The sequence below is a fragment of the Gorilla gorilla genome, chromosome 5 (genome assembly GCF_029281585.2).
Source record: "Gorilla gorilla gorilla isolate KB3781 chromosome 5, NHGRI_mGorGor1-v2.1_pri, whole genome shotgun sequence".
NCBI classification, from domain to species: domain Eukaryota; kingdom Metazoa; phylum Chordata; class Mammalia; order Primates; family Hominidae; genus Gorilla; species Gorilla gorilla.
The window spans coordinates 130,277,921-130,286,369 of NC_073229.2; positions in this window are offsets into that span (position 1 = coordinate 130,277,921).

Here is an 8,449-nt window from a genome sequence, read left to right on the forward strand (position 1 = left end):
CTATCTTATAATTATATTTGACATTTTGTTCACATCAACTAATGTTCACCTGCAGAAGAGAACAAATTTCGAATAATCCAGGGAAACCCAAGAGCCTTACTGGTCTTCTGTAACTTCCAAGACTGACAGCTTTTTATGTATCAGTGTTTGATAAACACAGTCCTTAACTGAAGGTAAACCAAAGCATCACGTTGACATTAGACCAAATACTTTTGATTCCCAACTACTCGTTTGTTCTTTTTCTCCTTTTGTGCTTTCCCATAGTGAGAATTTTTATAAAGACTTCTTGCTTCTCTCACCATCCATCCTTCTCTTTTCTGCCTCTTACATGTGAATGTTGAGCCCACAATCAACAGTGGTTTTATTTTTTTCCTCCACTCAAAGTTAAAACTGACCAAAGTTACTGGCTTTTTACTTTGCTAGAACAACAAACTATCTTATGTTTACATACTGGTTTACAATGTTATTTATGTGCAAATTGTCAAAATGTAAATTAAATATAAATGTTCATGCTTTACCAAAATTTGTCTAGTGTCTTGAGTGAAGGGTCAGTGAGCGACATCTCCATACCGTACAGATGGCACCAGAACAAATTTTGAACACAAAGCAATTTGTCTCTCCCCTGCCCCCACCCCTGTTCTTCAGCAGTACCCTCTGGGATGCCCTGATCTCCCCCGGCTCCTTCCAGGAGTATATTTGTGCATGATCTGACAGCATTGATCTGTCTCTCATAACTAAGATTTTTCTTTATGAACTATAAAAATGTTCTCTAAAGGAAGCATTTCAAGCATCAGCCAGTAAGTGGGAGACGATTTGTTTGCTTTGTGAACTTTTACATTTTATTTCGTCAATGGACATGGGGTGGTGAGCAGATAAGGAGGACTTGGATCACTTCCAGAAATGCCCTGCTAGCTTGTGCCAGTCTGTGTGCGTGTGTGGAGACTCAGCGCACTTATGGGTGTGGGGCCCTGGGAAGCTGGGTCAGGGAACACTTTGCCCATTGGTGACAGCGGCTTCAGTAGCTTCCTCTGGGCAGGCCATGGGGAGTGCCCTACAACCCATGTTTACTCCTTCACATGTAAGCACGTTTGCTATTTGCTACTTGTTCTTTTTTTTTTTTTTTTTTTTTTTTTCTGAGACCAGTTTTTGCTCTGCCACCCAGGCTGGAATGCAGTGGAACGATGATGTCTTACTGCAGCCTTTATCTCCCAGGCTCAAGCCATCCTCCCCCCTCATCCTCCCGAGTAGCTGTGACTACAGATGTGTGCCCCTAGGCCCAGCTAATTTTGTTTGTTTTTGGTAGAGACAGTCTCACTATGTTGCCCAGACTGGTCTCCAACTCGACTCAAGCAATCCTCCTGCTTTGGCCTCCCAAAGTGCTGGTATTACATGCATGAGCCACCGCACCTAGCCTACTTGTGCATTTAAAAAAAGTTTCCAGAAAGCTACTTTCCCAGAATCTGAGCATTGTTAGTGTGAGAGCCAGGTATCTTGCTGGTATGGCCACGTGGCCCTATGTGATGGGAACAAGTCTACGTGCTTAGCCATTCACGCTCCAGAAACTAACCTGTGTCCAGAGAAAAGGCTCACATAAATTCGAGTCTCATTTGATAGATGTAAGTAGGAGATGCTTCTAGAAAAGTGATAGTGCATTCAGTGAAAAGAAAATCTAAAAGCCCTTTGCAAGTGGTTTTCATGCTTCCCATTTCATCTATTAGCAAATTTATGGTTTTATGCGCATGCTGACTGCATGTTAAGAAAATAATGCTCCTGCTTACATTTGGACACTCAAAACTGCCTGATGCTTTGTTTTTAATGTTTCTTCTTTAAATTCACTTAAACATCTGTGCCAAGAATTTGAAATGCTGCCAACATGTTACTGTGGAGTTAAGAAAACCAGAACCCTATTGTCATAAACGTGCCAAATGGTGCTGGTTATACTCCTAAATTCTACAGAACCATTGTGGTAATAATTTTTCAAAACAAAGCCCAATAGGATCCTGAGAGTAACAGCTAACTACCATAAATCATAGTTCTTTACTTGGCAAATCATTTCTTTTTTTTTTCTTGAGAGTTATATATCTTGGGAACACTTATGGACTTAGCTGTTTAATGAAACATTACATAAAAAGATAATATTCACTAATGAGCCCAAGTCCACCCAGCCAAAGTCCATACTGTTGGATCAAGACTTCATCCAGCTGTTTGTAGGACAAAGTAAGACTGAAGAAGCCACCTTTTTCTGAGTTTACCTTCAACAAAATAAAAACTCTGTGCAGAAATGATGCATTTAATTCCCTACCATAAGGCAATATATAGAATATACAGCACCGTGGGAGTCTATAGGCACATTTCTAGATATTTTTTCCTTGGGGGAAATGAAATCAATTTAGGACCCGTAAGTTGGTATAAATGAGCTCATTCCTTCCTGTGTGTGTGTGTGTGTGTGTGTGTGTGTGTGTGTGTGAGAGAGAGAGAGAGAGAGATGCCTTCTCTAAAAGGAGATACTGAGAAAAGGCCAGAACAGAGGAATGAAAGTAATTAGAGGCACATGGCAGATAATTTCTAATGCAAAACCAGGCCTCCAGGATAATCCGGTCTAGAAAGGAAGGCTGTACCACAGAAGGCAGCAGCTGAAAGAATTGATGAACAGAAGAGTTAGATAGAATGTGATCATTGAACCAGTCCAGAAGGCACTTCTATTTCCTTTCAGAGATCATGGAGTTCTTTGTCCATAACACGTCATTTCATTCTCAGCTTCTGGCCAGAAGAAATCAGATCATTATGAGCAGTGGCCATCAAATCTACTTCTGGGTATGTAGTGGCTACAAGAAATGTTTTAGGATTGGTGGATAAGCTTCCCTAACATCATTTTTCAAGCTTCAAGTCCTCAGAACCCAAGTTCATTTGCTCAAAGTGCTGCTGACAGCTGCTCCTTAAATAAGTGAAAAGTGATTTTAATCTCAATACAGTCTTAATCGTGTAATTCAGGCAAAAATGCAGTAAGATTCCAAAAAGTTATTTTTAACTGAATTTATGCAAATAGTCACTCTCCCTTTCCCAGTTTTACAGCATACTATAAACTAACAAACCCTCTCCTAGTTTGCTCTTCCTTCCAGGTTTGACAAGTAATGAACCAGGGTTGGCTGTGTGCACTTTTCCTTCTCTCTGAATTTTCGATAGGTTTTATTCAGCATAAACATGAATGTAGTCATCTTGTGGTTTTCCCCTACCCCCGTCATAAAAGAAAGGAGAAATGACAGATGAATAGCAATGGCTAATCTTGGTAAGAAATTCTTCAATATGTTAACAAAGGGGGTTCTCATGGAATTGTGGCAAAGTTCCCCAACTTCAGGTGTCTTAAGGATTCACCTGTGGATGATGGCAACCAGCTCTTCCCCATTGTGGGTAAGGAGCAGAACAAAGGAAATGAAATTAAAGCGTTGCAGAGGGGACTTTGGTTTAAGTCATCAAGACGAACACCTACATTTAGGGTTTGTAACACAATGGATTCCTTCCCATGGGAGGGAGCAGTCCCCATCCTTGCAGGGCTTAGAGAGGAATCCGTGTGTTTGAAAGCACAGGATGAACAAGATGTTCTGGTGAGCTTTTCCTAGGTCTTTAGTGTTTCATGTTCTTTAATGTTCCTGAGGCTTCCTTGGAAATGCTGTGTATTTAGGCAGATCTGGAGAGCCCGTCTGATTCTGAGGAAGAGTCTATGATATCATGAAATTAATTTTGCTGTATATTCTGCAAAATATTTTAAGAGATATTCAATGTTTGAATTCCCAGGGCTTCTGGAAGGGTCTGAAATTGAAAATGAGGCATGGTGCCACTGTCGCCTGCATTACATGTGGCACTCTGTAAAGCAACCTCCAGGCTAGCAGCCTTTCAGCACAGTTATCACTTAAGAAGAGAAGGGACCATCTCTGTGTTCTCTCCACTCATCAGCACTATTTCCCTTGAGTACTGTTTCCTATCCACAGGCAAAGGAAATGAGACACACCGCAGTCCCCTTCCACATAACCCTATCTTGCCTCTCCAGTTTTTAGTACAAGCAACCTGACAGTGATTTGCTGTGAGATCAACCAACTGTGGATCATTAATGGGGTCACTTACTCTTTCTTCCATGGCTCTCAAGGCCAGAGTTTAAAAATACACCCAAGATGGGAACTGAGTTGATGAGCTCCTACCATCATGGAAAAAGCGGCATATCAGGAGTTTAGGGAGCTTGGTTCTAGTCCCGATTCAGCCCCTGGTTAAGCGTGTGCTCCCAAGAAAGTCCGGGAACCTCGCTGGGCCACAGTTTCCTGGTCCTTAAAAGGAAGGAGTCATTCCTGGGTTGTCTTCCTGTTCTTTGGAAGATGTTCTTACATCTCCTAATATGCTCAGATTCCACTGTTTTCTCTTATTTCCTTTTGATTTGTTTTCCTTGGAACTCCGGTTGTTGCTATAGGCAGATATTTGTAATTTAGAGAGCAGATGTCGGAGAAAATGAAAATGAGGGGCAAGTCTGTATGGAAACAACTATTGTGGCTTCTTTTGGCAAAAGTGAGTGGGCTTGCAAAGGTCCTGCTAATTTGTAAGAACCATGAACTTTCCCCAGGAATTAATATGCTCATCTGAAAGGAATCAAGATTCTTTTAATGGACATAATGGCTTATGCTTAAATCAAACTTCTGCTTAAGTACCATGAATTCTAGGATGTTTAGTGGGTTTTTGTTTTTTTCTTCGTCTTCTTTCTCTTTTCTTTTCTTTTCTTTTTTTTTAAAGCAGAGGCCTACGTGTAAGATGACTGAGAAAGATTTAAGCCCGTTGCCACAAGAAGGAAAGGGGGACAAAAATATGGGCAGCTAAAGAAAAGAATGAGAACCCAGTCAAGAGACCCTAAGAAGACGTTGAAAGGAAACGTTTCAGTTAGAAAGTAATCAAGGCCCTGATACTGTTTTAACGGCTCAAAGTTTAAAAAAAGGGAATAAAGAAAAATTAAACTGAGAGAGGGAGGAGAGAGGGAAAGGTTAAGCCAAGACAGAAACTGTGAGCAGATAGATGTGAAAGGGGCTGAAAATAAGTGAAAAGTGAAAAATTGCTTTATGAATAAACCGTTGAAAAATAGTGAGTGAAAAAGCAATTGTGCTTCCAGTTATTACTGAATCACAAGCTCGTGGAAGACAGAGGCTGACCCCAGCAGCAACTCCACACTAACCTACATCGCAGCAGTTGGTGCACTGCAGTTCCTGTGGGCGGACACCGTTTTCTACTTGAGTGTTCAGTTTCATTGTGATTACTCTCCATCACCGTCGCATGTGGGCCATTTTACCGCCTTGAACACAAAAAACCTGACTTGGTCATCTCTCTAGCCTGCTGACACTCCAAAGCAGGTGATATCCTCCAGCGGACACACAGAGACCAAGGGGTAAGGGCGAGGGGAAGGCAAGCAAACCTGAGAGAAGGAGAAGCCTCTGCCTGCCCCTGCTTTTTCCTGAAAATTACAGTGTGATTTCACACTCAGTGCCCCTGGTCATTCCTGGAGGTGCGTTCCCACAGGGACATGGTATGGCCCGTTGGACAAGTCTCTTCCGTGCTGAGAGCCAACAGATCACCCTTCTTAGGAACACATCCGGGCTCAGGCTTAGCAAATGAGACGCCAACCATAGCAAGCTTCCCTCCACCCCTTGGCATACTTGGGGAAGCACGGGGAGCCCTAGGAAGTGGACCAGTTCTACCAGTGTGACCGCCTTCCTCCTCCTTCAGGAAGAGGCTGAATAGTGGAAGTGCCGGACACCTGCCATAAGAGAGGTCAATCCTCATGAAGAATGGCTGGTACCAAATGGCACACGCTGTTCCCAAAGCTGCAGGCTTGCTGTCCTTCTCATTGCAAGTGCAAAACCCACTTTTATATTAGAACTGCCCCCAAGCAGCTAGCTTTTGGTTATATGCTTCAACGGAAAAGAGGCGGGAAATGGGTGGCCACAGATTCCCAGTAATTTGTGTGGGAGTGCTTCCTGGGCACTTTATTGGTAAGCATTCACCCTCCCTGAGCACACCCTCATCTCGGTGACAGATGTAGGCAGGCAGGTGGTCCTCCAGGGTTCTAAGGTTGGGGAAGCCAGGCCAAGGGAACATTTGACCCCGATGACCCAGAAAGCAGTTAACTCATGCACACAGCTGGATGCATAATCAAAGAACGAGGTCCAATTTTGATAAATCTGTTTCATTTTTAATAACCAGGGTAAGACTGTAGTTCTGTACATCTGGCCAAGGCGGCTGAGGTTTTCCTCAAAGGGCCATGCAGATCTTGCTATCTTTTTTTTTTTTTTTTTGAGATGGAATCTCACTCTGTCACCAGGCTGGAATGCAGTGGCACGATATCGGCTCACTGCAAACCCCGCCTCCTGGGTTCAAGCAATTCTCCTGCCTCAGCCTCTCGAGTGGCTGGGACTACAGGCGCCCACTACCACCTCCAGCTAATTTTTGTATTTTTAGTAGAGACGGGGTTTCACCATGTTGGCCAGGATGGTCTCGACCTCTTGATCTAGTGATCCGCCTGCCTCGGCCTCCCAAAGTGCTGGGATTACAGGCCTGAGCCACTGTGCCCGGCCGGATCTTGGTATCTTTTCTTGCTGTTGCTACAAGAGGTCCCTGGCCTTGTGCTGATGGGAAGGTTTAAGGCAATGTGCTTTCCTCCTTGAGTTTGTTCACAAAAGAGGTAGAAAAGATTGGTCTTTGAGTATCTCCATCCCAGAAATAAGAAAATTCAGGTATGGAAAGTCAAGGAATATGCCCAAGCCACCTAACAAGTTCATGCTGGAACTGGAAACTATATCCCGGCTTCCTGACTCTGGCAGATTAGACAATGCTCCTATTGCTGAGCTGGGCAGGGGCCAAGTGAGCCACTGGCATTGTTTGTGTGTAGGGCAGGCTTGCCAAAGCAGCAGAGTCTTACAGCATTAAATGACTGTCTTCTGCCTTGTCAGGAGCTTGACTCTTAACTAGTTCTGCAGACATTTCAGTAAGGAAGGAGGCGATAAGGAGTCTTGGAGAATCATGGCTTACTATGGCCTACCATTACTCTGAATCCATCTCACTTCTAACTCCACAGAACCGTTCCTGTCTCTGAAGCTGAGCTCATTCCAGATACCCGCTTTACTAAAAGGTTTCCATCTCTCTGGGGGTGGCCAGTTCCGCTGTGAAGTTCCAGAGTAAGGTGACATTTCCGGTGCTTTAGCAGAAAGGTGGGTGTCAGGCGTCAGCAGTTCTCCAGCAGCCTCAGGCCAACAGTGTTCCAAAGAGGAAACTGAGGCACAGAACTAACCCTATCCCAACAGAGTGTGCCTCAGAGACCTGGTAACTGCACCTAGAGAGCACCGTGATCCTCAGGTAGGGGGGCATTGAGCAATTGCAGAAATTCACATGCTATTTTGGATAAACCGGCTTTAAAGTTCATTCCACTTTAAAGACATGGAGGGGTGTGTTTTCTGCAAAGGAAAGGAAATGTATAAATGGACGTATTTTCTACTTCAAGTGCACACAAAAAAACCTGTGTTGCTTCTGAGTTAAGGAGGTACGTTCTTTGTTTTAAATATTGCCCATGCATAGTTAACCAATGTACCTGGAGGCACAGATGAAAGCTGAAAAAGAACAGTCAGGTCTACCTTTGTGTTCCAAGGCAATGTAATCCCACAAGGCACAATTCCTCTAAGAATTATCTGAAAATTTTCAATATGCCCACCTGTTATACAGCTTTTGCAACCAACAGAAACTCTGGAAGATTTATAGTCGGATTGCTTCAAATTGGTCATTTTTGTCTCCTCTAGTTTTGACCTACACGTGGATTCCAGACTGAAAATTACATTATCCAAAGCAAACCATTCAGCCCATCTTAGATAGATTACAGCTGTTTCAACCCTTCCTCCAAATGGAGGGTAATAACATAATATATTATAGCTCATCTATAGCCTGAAGAATTATGTGCTCTTAAAAGGATTGGTTGAAAAGAAAGAAAAGGAAGGAAGACAGGAATCTTCTAAAACTAACTATATAACTAAGAAATGAGAGAAGCGTCCCTTAAATTCAGGTCTGAATCTTGTTCACATCAGAGACGCGAGCATTTCAAGGTGATGGAATGGAAATGAACTTTGCTAGTAGGGACTTTCAACCCCATCTCTCTGTGAGTTCTGCTGAGGGCCACTGGGCACTTGGCGGGCTTCTCCTAAAGAGAGGCATGTGTGTCTGCAAGATTAAAAAAAAAAAAAAAGGCAGGGTAAAGTCTGTAGCTGAAGGTTGACAGACTTCCTTCCGCACTTGGGTTTTTCTCCCTTCTAAGGGCCGTTTGAAAGTTCTTCTTGTGCTTCTAACTTAGCAGAAACCACATCATGTCTTTTGTCATCATCTTTGCTCACCACTGGAGACCCTGGTGGTTAGAGAGGGAAAGTCCCTTTGGATGGTG